Genomic DNA, 13,922 nt, shown 5'->3' with positions numbered 1-13,922 from the left:
GGCTAAAGTCGTACATGGACGAATACAATGAGCATGTGGAATTAACCAGAGTGTTTAATTACTGTTGACTGACGCGTAGATATAGGATATTCTGACGTGAACAGGATATACAGAGAAGTTATAATGCTGGAAATAGAAATTCAAAGACAGAATATTTTCTTTCTTTGTTGAATTTCGACGAAGATACATTTAAAAGTGATTGTAAAAAAGATTTTGCAATTTATATATTCTTAAGAAGGAAGATTATAAAGGAGGATAAAAAAATGTTGTATTTTTTCAATAGTATTTTAAAATTTGAAAATTTTGTTAAAATTATATCCAATTTTTAAATTATTGTAAATATATTGAAACGAGATTTAATTGTTTTTTTATTTTAGGATATGTAAATGAATTTTTCATTAAATTTGTTGAGAAGATATAAATTAATAAATTAATAGAGAATTGGCAAGATTCGTTTTCCTGATTCAATTTTCTAATCCTTTTTACAAAAATAAGCTTCATCTTCTTCTATAAGAATTCACGAGCAAAGAAAATCTAGTTATAAAGCGCCGAGAGAGGTATAACAGAGATAATCAATTTGAATATAACGTTCTGTTTCGAATGATGCTTGTTCATTTAAAGTGATGAGAGACTCGAAAGAAATTGTGTTTGAAGAGATACATCGTTTACATTGATACCTCTCTGATTTCAAGCTGTTGAATTTTGATTAAGGTTTAGTAGCTGAAAGGCCTTTCCATTTCAATCTTTCAAACTCAAACTCAAATTCTTTCAATATTATATAGACTTTCAAAATTATGAAAAAAGGTCAATAATCTATTTCGTCCAATCAAATTTCTTTAAAATTCTAGATTTTTAAAATATTTAATAATAAACATTTCTAAATATTTTATTTTCTCAATAACATTCGAATTCACTATTAAAAAAATATACAAAAAAAAAATTTCATTGAAAATAGATAACTAAAAATATCAATTACAATTAATAGCTATTAATTCTTAATATTTAACATTTATATATTTATGTAATTATTCATTACTTTTAGTTTTCCATTTTTCAAATATTTCACTTTTTATGTATATTTCATTAATTATCGAGATAAGAATTGTACTCAAAATTGTTATTAATTATCTCAATATTAAAGGCAATTTTTAACGATTGCTCTAATTATCGAGTAAACGATGGAAAGTGGATGAAATTTCGTTATTTTATCGTTCAATAATATATCGTTTAACCTTTTATTTCAAAGAATATCAACGATCAATCTGTTCCACGTTTAAAACTTATCGATTCCTCGGCTGAGATGCAATGTCTTCAACGTGCCATTTAACCTTCTTGTTCAATCTGGGAGAGCCGATATGGCGAAGATTTTTTTCTGCACTTCAAGGAAGGATACAAAGTGATCTTATGAAAAATTTCGTCTCCATCGAAGACGGTGGAGACGATAAATCTAGGGGACAAGACTTGCATGGTAAAGAGGATACAGATCTTTCGAAACTTCTTTTCATTACAGTTTTAAAAAGTTTCGCCAGTGTACTCCGCTCGAAAGTAATTAAAGAACCATCGATTTCGAAAGTTTTATAGTATTTTGTGGAAATATCGTGTATAAGAATATATATATTTTTTTCACTTTTTTTATTTTACGCTTATACAACAATTTATTGAAAAGTTTTGTTGCAAGTCGATCGATTAAAATGGTGGTAGTATCGACCTAAAGTGCATATATTATATATTATATAGATCTGAAAGTTAATCTACTTGTGTATTCCAATTAATTGTTTAAAAAATTAGTGCAAGAATATAAAAAAGAAAAGCAAGTTATATTTTCCTGACTCGTCTCAGAAGATAGAATTTAGATCTGTTTTAATTTAATATGTACGCAATTATATATTCATCAAATAAAAAAAATTCAAATTCTTTTACTTAATTTGACATGAATTCCGCAAGAGGGACAATGGGTTTTGAGACGCATTTCTTTCATTTAATCCTCGTGACACGTGACGATACAAGTATTTCATATTCGTACGTTGAATATCGATCGTATATACAAATCATCCAAAATTTTTAAATAGTGATCATCTGACAATTCTAATAAGTTTAATATATAAACATAACAATATTTGTATGTGTCGAGAAAAAGATCTGCCGTGATCGATTGAGTGGTAATGTACCCACAGAGTCAAATATTTTGAATCTTTCAACGTGTTTCTTCTATATATAGAATTGTTCGAAACATGGCTCTACATATAGGACACAATTGCTCAGTAAGTAAAAATACGAAAGAAAACAAATTTTTCTTCATTCTCTTAAAATCTTTAATAGTTGATAAATAGTTTAATAGATTAGATTAGATTAAATCTTTACGTAAAGTTTCCAATAGAAAAAGATATGTCAATAGATAGATAGGTTAGGATCTCCTTATCCTCGCTAAGGATTTATTACTGTATAATCATCTTATACAACAATTTATTTTCTCCATTATAACTCTGATTAGTATTTCTTATAAATATTGGATAACAATCTGAATACTTTACTATCTTCATTATTAGATCAATCTGCTTGTATTTCAATACGATAAAATCAAAAGTGTCGTCAATTCCACGTACAAAAGAACATATTTCGAATGTAAAAGGAATACGAACACAAGTTGGAGGGCAAAATAGGCGAAAAAGCAATCCTTCTCTCACGATTAATCCCAGATTCCATTATTCTCCGTCTTGCTACGACTATGGGCCACTGACACGGCAACAATCGATTTCTGCCAGCCATGAACGTTGTTGCACGCCTCCACCCTGGCAAACCGGCCGTTTACATTTGCGTTTAAATTGTAACCCTGGCAAACCCCAACCCCGTGTCGGTTCTGTTTTAACTGCACGGCCGAAAGCATCGATCCGTGTGTGCATTCTCGTCCTGGAAAGGAAGGAATCCCGTTCTTCCATTTCCACACTTTGAAATCGTTGCAAACGATTCGTTCCCTGCATGTATGCCGAAAATATTTATTCGAATATTTTCACTCCTTTTGCCCGGAAATATATCAAGAATCGTTGAATTCATATCGCAATATAGATATAATGTTTGGATGATACAATTTTCTTGTACAATAATTTAACAATATTGATTAATTAATGACAAATTGGAGGTTAGGTTAGATATATATTCAAATAAAATGATCCATCAATTATTAATATTAGTTAAAAGATAAGTTACGAATAAGTTAATTGAATTATAAGTTGTAATTTTCTTGTATACATCAGAGTCTTCTTGCAATCATATCATTAATCAATAATATTAGTTGAGTTACAAGTTATATTACATTTGATCAAGTTGGTTACAAATTATAGGTTATACATTACGTTTCTTTTATTGTATATTGGAAATGCATTGAGAATTGTTAAATTTTTACGTAATTTATGGATATATATGCACGTATACGTCAAAGAACGATTATCTTCAGCTTAAACATTCTTGTCACATTGTTTTTATCCAAATATCGATCGCAACGTGTCCCGTATGTGTCATAAAAATGTGATTGAGGTATCGTCTATCTGTGATTTATGTCCATTTTTATCAAATTTTTTCTAGTTCGATTTTTGAGATTGGAATTTTTTTCGATCCTACTTTTTTTTATTATTGAAATTATTCTTATCTTATCATTACTGTATAATTCGTGATAAAATTTTTTTTAATTATTTCACAATTCCACTGTTTTTTGCAGATTGAATTCAAGAATCAAGTATTTTTTTGCTGCAATATACGTACTAATTTGTCAACTGTTTCAAACAGGTATAAATACAATTCATTTTTTCCCTTTGATTATTCACAAGAAAATCGAATGAAACATTCGATCAATAGAAATATTTGTATATAAATATTTACATAATATACGCTTGAATTAATAAAATCAAATCACTGAATTAATTTCATAATAATTCTTGTTGCGTTTACCGAGAGATAATTGTAATTACGATTGGGTTATAATAAACAAGGTACATATGAATAAAAATATAAGAAATTGATGTAAAATTATGCGAATAATTAATCTTCGCGTGGCTTATCTTCAATTTATTTTTTAATCTCTCGCTATTAAAATCAAAACTCCTCCAGGTTCGTTGTAATAACGCCATTTAGCTAGAACTAAGCAAGTATGTTTTCAAAGCATACTCGACTCAGTGCAGAAAGCTTAATGCATAAGTGCAATTAGAAGAAAGCTTACTAAACGGAAGCTTATCCAAGACACAGGCAAATTTGAGATTATTAGATGAAAAAAGAAGAGAGGAATACTGGTAACAATGTAAAATGAATTCCATCAAGTTTTTTAACAAAAAATATTCCAATAATATTAAAAATAATATTTTAATATCAATTGGCAAATATATTTCTTTAACTATATTGAATAATTGATCTATAAGAAAGATAGAAATAGAATATTCAACTCTTAATATTCCAATTCTCAAACCTAATTCTCAAATATAATCAGATATATGAATCCAATCAATATAAATATATGAATCCTTTCTACATTATTCTCTCTTCATTATTCTGTTTCAATTTTTGAAGAAATCACGTGTAACAAACAGAAAATAGAATTACATGAAATTAGATATTTTGAGATCCAGTTAGCCAGAGATGAAGGAGGAAATCCTTCTGCTCCTAGCCAGATAGGAAATATATCCCCGGCACAATTTTTCCCCTCGAATGCTTGCACTCGGCACTGTTGCTCTTTTCTTTCTTTTTTTTTTTTTCGCTGCCTCTTGGCCCCTTTTCAACGAGCGATAAAAGACTGGCGGATGGAAGAACGACAAGGGAAAACGATGCGACCTACCCGCACGCCATTTACCAACCACCCCCGCACAAAGGAACACCAGAACCGGGAGCATTATTTGGCATAACAATGCTGATTGTCCGAAGTATGCCGCGAAAAATGCCGGCCAAGTGAAAAAAACATCGGGAATGGGTTAACCGTTGGGTAAGCGAAACTGTGTTTCAAACACTTTTTTCTCCCTTTTTTCAGAGAAATTTTAAAATTTGGAACGATTGTTTGATTGTCGTTTAAAATATTTTAAGATACGTGTATCTATGATTAAAATTTTCGTCTCGTTATTAATTATACACAATTATTATATTCTTCGACGATAGTGTTGGATATGAGTCTCTAACGAACAAGTAATTAGTTCACTTGATGTTAATAATTCAAAATAATGGTTCACCTCGCTTACTTCGTTCAAATTAATTGGATTATTTACATCGATTATGTACAACTCGATTCTTCAATAATTATTCAATATGCTTGCCTCGATTATTTGTTCAAACTCGGTGGACGTACATACCCAACACTACAATCGTCCATCTTGTTTTCGTTAGGAAGGATTCGTAAACGAAAAAAAATTACCTACGACAAATTCTCGACTACTTATTTTTTAGGACATTTCCTTGTAGAAGCTTGTATTAAAACTAGGCTAGAGGAAGGTGGAGGGGCGGAAGATTTTCAAAGTATCCTTAAATCACGAACTTTCCCCAGTTTTCTCGGGCAACGAATGGCCTCTCTTTTTTTCGCCTCGATGCGGAAACATAGTAGCGGATGTTCTCGATCTCCGCGTCTCCGGAAAACACTTAACCTTCCCCCCCTCCTCCCTTCCTCTTTTTCGCTCCTGTACGTCGAAGAGAAGAAGTTCGAAGTACCGTGTAAACCGTGTGCAAGGAACGCGTTGAAAGACTATTTGAAATTAGGTTACGAGATTTTTATCGAAGAAATATTTTCTTCCTTCTTTTTTTTTTCTTAATTAATCTTCGGAGGAATCATAGGAAGATCGGTGGATTTTTTTTTTTTCATAAATTTAAACGAGCAAGCAAAGAAACGCTCGTTGATAAGAAGTTAAAAATTTATATAGAAAGATATATTTGGGAAACGATTGTATTTTTACCAGTAATTTAAATTATAAATATTAGTCGATGAGAAACATTGGAAAAAGTTTTTTTCAAACGGACGGTATACGGACTCGTTAATATTTATTTTGTTTGGTATTACGTAGGCCGGTGTTCCTCGAAGGATGCAAATGTGGTGGGGACGGACGGGATATTTAAACGCGGTCGAGTGTCCCGGTTAACCGTCGCCGTTTTTTGTGTGGTATAAAAACGGTGGCACCGTCTTATTTTTCTCTCCGTTCAATGCCTCTCCTCCTTCTCTGACTCGCGTCACTTCGAATATACTGAAATTGTACACCGCGTGTAAAATTTCTGTGTACATTCGCGCGACAAATAAGGCTTGGTTTCATTTTTATCACGAATTTAATTTATGCCACTTTTTATTGTAGATTAAAGAAAAAGTGTTCGCGATATTCTTTTCATACGAGTAAATTATCGTTGTGGAAATGATAGAATCGGTGAAATTGATTGGAAGAAATATTTTCACATTTTTAAATATATAAATTTAGAATGAATGAATCATTTTGAGCAAAGAAAAGATGAATAATGATCATTACTTTCCATTTTTCAATGCTATTCTTTTTCCATTTAAAATTTCTTCAAAAACTTTACCGTATATCCAAGTTTATAACTAACGAAATAATTGTTTTCCACGTGATCCAATTCCATTCATTTTAACTATTCGATAATTCAATCTATTCATCAATTTCATATTATCATTTATCAGATAAGAGAAATCTTCCCAAAAGAAACCTTTTTCTTTTCCTTTCTGGAAAACAAAATAGAAGAAAGGAAAAAGAAAAAAGAGATTTTCAATTTCACGTTTTGCGTGAGAGACAGAGGGAGAGAGAGTGGGGATAGAAGCAAATCCACGGATTTCTATTTCTATTTCGTGGACAAACACGTGAACGCGCGAAAGTAAACTCGAGCGCGGCAATGTACACAGCGAATTATCGCGGATTCGATCCCAGAATTTCGAATCATGGCCGATCGTGGCTCAATTGGAACGATTAATTTCGCCCCTCGCCGTATAAACATAACAAATGGCCGGTCGTTGATAAATTCGCGGCGATAGCACGCGTTCCATATGGCTTGCCGCCATCCTTTCCGTCCGACCAATTGCCGGTATCGATCACTGCACGTGGGAGAGGCCGCGTCTGTCCGACCAGAAACGCTCGTTACTACTGTTTATCGACTGGCTAATCACTCGACTCTTACCAAGCGTGTTGTGCCAGAATGCCCGTTGTGAAAAAGTAACTAGAACTAGTAAGTAACTAGTTAAAAATAAAGTTATCCAATGCTTTATTTATTGACATTTATTGTGATTGATCCGATCTTCGAACAACTTGGACGTTATTTATTCGCGATTATTCGATCGCTTCGAATGGTAACAAATTATCGAAGTTATTCCTAACCTCAATTATTAAAATTTTGCTTAATTCAAAGTTATATCTTTGCAAATATTGTAACAGTGAATAATAGTAATTGTTTGTAATTGTTTCAAATTTAGTATTACTTTCTATTAATCGAAAAAAGTTATTTGTATAATTTAGAATAGACAAGATTTGATTTTTCGATCTTCTTTATCTCAAACATTCGAACGAAATTTTCTTCGCGATATAATCGACGATGTATAAAATTTTGATACATAAATTGAATACAGAAAGGATATGTAGAAGGAGAGAAATCTTTTGCATTATTAGCAGAATTGATTTTCATGACGCGCAATATAGTACACGATTTTTCCGCATTCATCCATAGAATTCGAATCGTCCAGCATGATCGAAATTCTCCGGGTGAAATTCTATTCACGTGCCGTCCCCTTTATCTGAATTTCCTGACTTAGATTTGCATCTCGTATCGAATATATGGCAACCGTATGATAAAGTTCTCTCAAGATACGACACGTGTCCACCTCTTAGGCCCGTGAACGACGTGATTTACGATCCTCCACCATTTTTCAAGCAGATGTTAAGTGAAATTTGCATTTCTTAGTACGCGACGTTCAATTAATCGTTTCGAGCGAATAAAAAATTAGGGAATTAGAATATCTTCGTTGAGAGTAATAAATAAAAAATAATTCATTATTTCTCGAAATAAATTGAATTCGGAAAAATGAAAAATTTTCGATCGATTGATTTCCAAAAAATTTTGCGTTTAAGAATTTATACTTGGATCATATTAATTGCGATTGTTAAAAAATTAATTCATCGATTATATTTTCCAGGGAGGAGCTATTGATATTGAAACGCGTCTTCGACGCGGCATTATTAAACGGCGACCTGTTTCACAATGGGATTCGTAATGGGTGTATTATTCATCGGGACAACGGTCGTGCTTCCTTTCCATTCGAACAAAGAACGTTGAATTAAAAGTAGCGCTCGTTATCGAGATTAATTAAACGCTTGTTATTCGCCTCGTCGTGTGTGCGATGTACGTTGTGCATGGACGAGCGATTAGACACACTGTGCGAAAAGGTAGGAGAATTTTTTGAAGGAAGTTAATTGCTGACAAAGGACGTCGAGTTGAAAATAGCAGTCGTTTTTTGTAGAAACGAGATTAATTAGACGCTTGTCCCGTGAATATTTCGTAATTCGCGAACGAGATACGGTGAAATATTCCTTTCAGAAACGAGCATGTTCGTCGTGAAAGTGAAATTTTAGCTTGAAACTCGATTAAAATTAAAGGAAAAATTTCAACCGCTGTAATTTCGTAGATAGCGATTTCCGGTTGATAAATGATAAAGGCGATTAGAAGCGGGAAACCTTCCCCTTTAAAATGCTTTCTCATTCGTCTTGCTACGACTTCCGGTTCCCGAGATATCATCGTGTAAAGAGAAAGTAATTTTTAATCGTTTACCTTACATTTGATTAAATCCTATCGAAATTAGGAAAAATTTGAATCACTATAATTCCGAAGATAACGACTTCCGGTTGATAAGTGAAAGACCGTTAGAAGCGCTAAACCTTCCCCTTTAAAATGCTTTTTCATTCGTCTCGCTACGACTTCCGGTTCCCGAGATATCATCGTGTAAAGAGAAAGTAATTTTTAATCGTTTACCTTACGTTTGATTAAATCCTATCGAAATTAGGAAAAATTTGAATCGCTGTAATTCCGAAGATAACGACTTCCGGTTGATAAGTGAAAGACCGTTAGAAGCGGGAAACCTTCCCCTTTAAAATGCTTTTTCATTCGTCTCGCTACGACTTCCGGTTCCCGAGATATCATCGTGTAAAGAGAAAGTAATTTTTAATCGTTTACCTTACATTTGATTAAATCCTATCGAAATTAGGAAAAATTTGAATCGCTATAATTCCGGAGGAAATGACTTTCGGTTGATAAACGAGAGACCATTAGAAGGGCTGAATCTTCCTCTTTATAATGCTTTTTCACTCGTTATGCTACGACTTCCGGTTCCCGAGATATCATCGTGTAAAGAAAAGGTAATTTTTAATCGTTTATTATCGCACGCCTTGCTCGCTTACTCGCATCTATCTCAAATTGCAGATAAATGGCAGACACGATTCCAGGAGAAACGCATGCAATTCCAAAAAGAAATATCGACCATTGGCGTAATCTCGCGTGCATAATCCCTAGTACAATTTTAAGCGCTATGGACACTTTGAGCGCTTATATCTCGGCAACCGATTGAGATATTGGGATGAATGAAAAAGTGAATTCAATAGTGTGATTTTCCTTTTAAATTCTCGGGTAAGTAATTTGACAAAATTGTTGATCTCTTCTTGCAAAAATTTATCTTTCAGCCTCGAATAGTCTTAAATTTTTGCACACTTTTTATATATATATCTTGAATAGAAATATTTTTCATCAAAGGATTCTCTCGTTTGTGAATTTCGCCCATTAACGATGCCACTTTCACCGTTTCGAGTTACGCGGCCCCATAACAATTTCATTTCCGCAAATGCAAATCGTTCAAATGTTCCCCACCGGGGACGTGTTTGTCACCGCGTTGTTAACGCGTTGCTTTAATGGCGCAAAATTAGATATTTAAATTTTCATCCGCGCGCAATATGCGCGGATTCGTAATAATTAAAATTGATTTAATACGCGCGGTTGTACAATTTTTTTCTTTTATAACGATACTCGTGATCGAGGTGTAATTTAACTCGCATCGTAACTCGCCTCAACGTTCGTTCAACGTTCATTAATTAAACAAAACTCGTTGCTCTCCCCGCTCTTCTCAAAGAGTTTGCGGAATCATAATTACGAGTAACGAGTGACAAACGCAACTCGAGTCCTAGCACGAGTCCATTCCTGAATTTTCATCGATCGAACGACTTTTAACTATAGAAGAACAAAAATTCAAAATTCTCACGCAAAATTGATTCGAAATTTATCGTTGATATTATCGTCGACGATTACGCCATCTGGATGAGTTGATCTAGATGGCCTAACCATCGCAAATTGGATAACGATGGATTCCATCCTCATTAACGGAACCCTTAATTCGATAAGGTCTGGAGGATTTCGAGGATCATAGAGGCTTGCTCGATATCTCGATTCGATCTATTTTATCGTTTCAAACCTGTTATCGAGATCGAACGTTATCTTCGTTATCCCACGGCTTAATCCACAAATCGGCCAATTAATCGGCGAAAATCAAATCGACCAGTTGATACGTGACCAATTTTTTCTTTTTTTTTTTTTTTTCACCAGATTTTGCGAATTTTCGGTGTTGATGGCCGTTTAATTGAAACGTGCGGAAGCGGCGTTTAACCGTCGCCGCTCGAGCATCGACTGATTCAAGTTTTTTTCCCCCATTTTTATCGCGCGCTCCCGAAACTTTACAGTTTTTCAAGTTTTATCGATGTTGACCGGATTAAATTCAGAGATGGCTAGAACTGGAGTCGAAGACGTGGATTTTTCACGCGTGCCAACCTATGAATTTAAAAAAAATGGGATGAATTAAATTGGTGAGAATTATATTGCGTTCCTAACCTCTTCAAAAAAAGATATGCATTTAATATCCAATCAAGTTCGAGGTAAGTTGCGAATAATCACATCATACTTTTTGCATTAATTGAATTGTTTGAATTATTTTCTACAAAATTTTTTTTTTTACAGAAATGAGTGTGGATGGATACGAGTTTACACGAGGATAAATATTTAAGGAAAATTCAGAGAATAGGAAGAGTGTATTGTCTTGCCACTTGATTAATTATTTTGGCTACGTTACACTCTGGAATATAAGTTGAGCAGAGTTTCTGGACAGAAATTTTTTAATCGAAATCAAGTATTATGACGAGGAAAGTTGGAAATATTTTGTTGGAACAACGAGGAATAGCCGAATTTATTCGAAGAACGAAATGAAGGGAAAAGAAATTCCATTCCATCCAGTGATGTTGCGGCAAACAAATCCTTCGGATTTAGGCATATTTGAAATTATTTAGGTTAGTAGGTAAATCCGTGCGGGGTCGATATCGTGTCAGTTTCTCTCTGAGAGTGCGACGAAGATGGCATCCAGTGATTAGAAATGACTTTGACGCGGAGGGACAGTGATTAATCGACGAATCTGTGTAATGGAGACAGTTTATATATGGATCACAGTAATAAACTCATAAATAGCAACAATTTTTTTCTTTAATTCCATCTTTAATGTAATTGATAAATTGTTTGTGGATGGAGAGTTAAAAAATATAAAAATTCTTGCTATTTCTTCAACATGAATTAATTAATAATCTATTTATATTTTCATTTGTGTCAATTAGATGGGAAATGGAACAATATTGGAATATATTTAGCGTAGAGAATTTTAATGGATGGATAAAATATGATGAAGTGAAAAAAAAGAAAAATAATAATCGTTCTGTACATAGTTTGTATAAGATAGATTATAGAATACATTTCAAAATTATGATTGTTAAATTAAGAATTAAATTACGTGCGTTATATATTAAATTTATTATAGATATTGAATATATTCCAAAATTATTATCCAATTAAATTATAAGAGTATATATTGTTTTGTATTAAATTTTATATTGGTTTTAATGAAGCAGGATATTTTAATTTGTGTGTATATATATTTAAAAAAAGAAAAATAATAATCGTTCTGTACATACTTTGTATAAGATAAATTGTAGAATATATTTCAAAATTATGATTGTTAAATTAAGAATTAAATTACGTGCGTTATATATTAAATTTATTATAAATATTGAATATATTAAAATTGTTATCCAATTAAATTATAAGAGTATATATTGTTTTGTATTAAATTTTATATTGGTTTTAATGAAGCAGGATATTTTAATTTGTGTGTATATATATTTAAAAAAAGAAAAATAATAATCGTTCTGTACATACTTTGTATAAGATAAATTGTAGAATATATTTCAAAATTATGATTGTTAAATTAAGAATTAAATTACGTGCGTTATATATTAAATTTATTATAGATATTGAATATATTCCAAAATTATTATTCAATTAAATTATAAAAGTATATATTGTTTTGTATTAAATTTTATAGTGGTTTTGAATGAAGCAGGATATTTTAATTTGTGTGTATATATATTTAAAAAAAGAAAAATAATAATCGTTCTGTACATAGTTTGTATAAGATAGATTATAGAATACATTTCAAAATTATGATTGTTAAATTAAGAATTAAATTATGTACGTTATATATTAAATTTATTATAGATATTGAATATATTCCAAAATTATTATCCAATTAAATTATAAGAGTGTATATTGTTTTGTATTAAATTTTATAGTGGTTTTGAATGAAGCAGGATATTTTAATTTGTGTGTATATATATATTTAGGATTTTAAACATTGTTTCAATTGTTGAAAACTATGATAAAAATGGAAGAAATTTGACAGGATGCTCGTCTGTTGAATATTAAAGCGGGTCTATGAATATTGAATAACATTATTAAAAAAAATAGTATCTATTAAAACTATTAAAACTTCATTATTTGATATCGTATATCATCCAGTAATTTTTTTATGAGTTTCAACTTGGGGAATGCATTTTAAATATTCGTGAAAGTATTAATTTAAAGAAGCTTATGCAGGTCATAACGAACCACTGATTTGAATATACCACAATGCTTTGGAGCCATACACCTTTGTAATTTATTCAAAGTTATTTAAAATACGATCGATTAATTCTATATCCTGAAAAATTAATGAACGCGTATTTTTCTTTTATTTATTTTTTTTTTTTTAGTAATCTAATAATCAATTAATTGAAATATATATTCAAAGTAAACTATTCCTCTATTCAATTTTAATTTATTATCAATGTTTATATTTAGAAATATAATCAATCTCTCTTTCAAACCACAAATTATTTATAAAATTATTATTTATTAACTTAACAATTAACTGATTCTCTAATATCTATATAAACTGTACAAATATTTCCAAATATTCAAAATGAATTAATCTATGTATTAGAAATGTAATTAATCTCTTGAATAAAATACGCATCAAAATACATACATTTTTTTCCTCAACTCGAAAGACGAAAAGCGAGGGAAAAAAAAATCTAATTTCCATCGAACCAAAGATTCTCGTTTGCTCGTTCACGACAACGTAACCATTCAAAACCAAAGCTAAAAAGTTTCTTTTCTCCCTTCTTTTTCTCCACCTCACCTCTCGTGGTCGAGAAACGAGCGACCGCTGAAGAATTCTTCGCGTAATTCATAAGTTCCTTTTGTCTCGGGCTGCCTCGTGACGGAAGCATTTTTAATTAGGCTCCTGGTTGCCGGCTTCTTCGACCGAGGAGAAGAACGCTTACACGATATTCCGATTTACCGACGAGATCCGGAACCCTTATCGCGCCTTTTCTTTTCTTTTTATCGTCTCGCCGTTTCTATCGTGGACCGTTGCCCATTTCCACTTGGAAAAAATTATTACGAGTAACGGAGATGCCATCCAGATGGCATCCGAGAAGTGAAGATGGCGATTCCAGATAGTGAGGTTAGGTTTTAGATAGGCCGAAATGTGCTGGCTAGTCTCAATAATTCTG

At 32.0% G+C, this 13,922-nt stretch overlaps 1 protein-coding gene and 1 long non-coding RNA gene across 5 annotated transcripts in view; one reads left to right on the top strand and one right to left on the bottom strand.

The window, feature by feature from the left end:
* The window catches only part of LOC725243 (kielin/chordin-like protein), an 81,132-nt gene that overhangs the window by 13,067 nt on the left and 54,143 nt on the right, over nucleotides 1-13,922 (bottom strand). The window lies entirely within an intron of this gene.
* Nucleotides 5,971-11,901, top strand: LOC100576299. 3 transcript variants are annotated; one of them, XR_003305703.1, is made up of 6 exons: nucleotides 5,989-7,185; nucleotides 8,147-8,396; nucleotides 9,212-9,362; nucleotides 9,427-9,630; nucleotides 10,597-10,922; nucleotides 11,005-11,901. It is a non-coding gene; the product is annotated as an uncharacterized LOC100576299 (long non-coding RNA). The 3 variants fall into 3 exon arrangements; XR_003305702.1 differs by having other exon boundaries at nucleotides 5,971-7,185; nucleotides 8,147-9,362; nucleotides 10,731-10,922; XR_407720.3 differs by having other exon boundaries at nucleotides 5,971-7,185; nucleotides 8,147-9,362.

The sequence above is a fragment of the Apis mellifera genome, linkage group LG11 (assembly GCF_003254395.2).
Source record: "Apis mellifera strain DH4 linkage group LG11, Amel_HAv3.1, whole genome shotgun sequence".
Lineage (NCBI taxonomy): Eukaryota > Metazoa > Arthropoda > Insecta > Hymenoptera > Apidae > Apis > Apis mellifera.
Note: the sequence above shows the minus strand (reverse complement) of the source record. Positions and strands in the feature narration are given on the sequence as shown.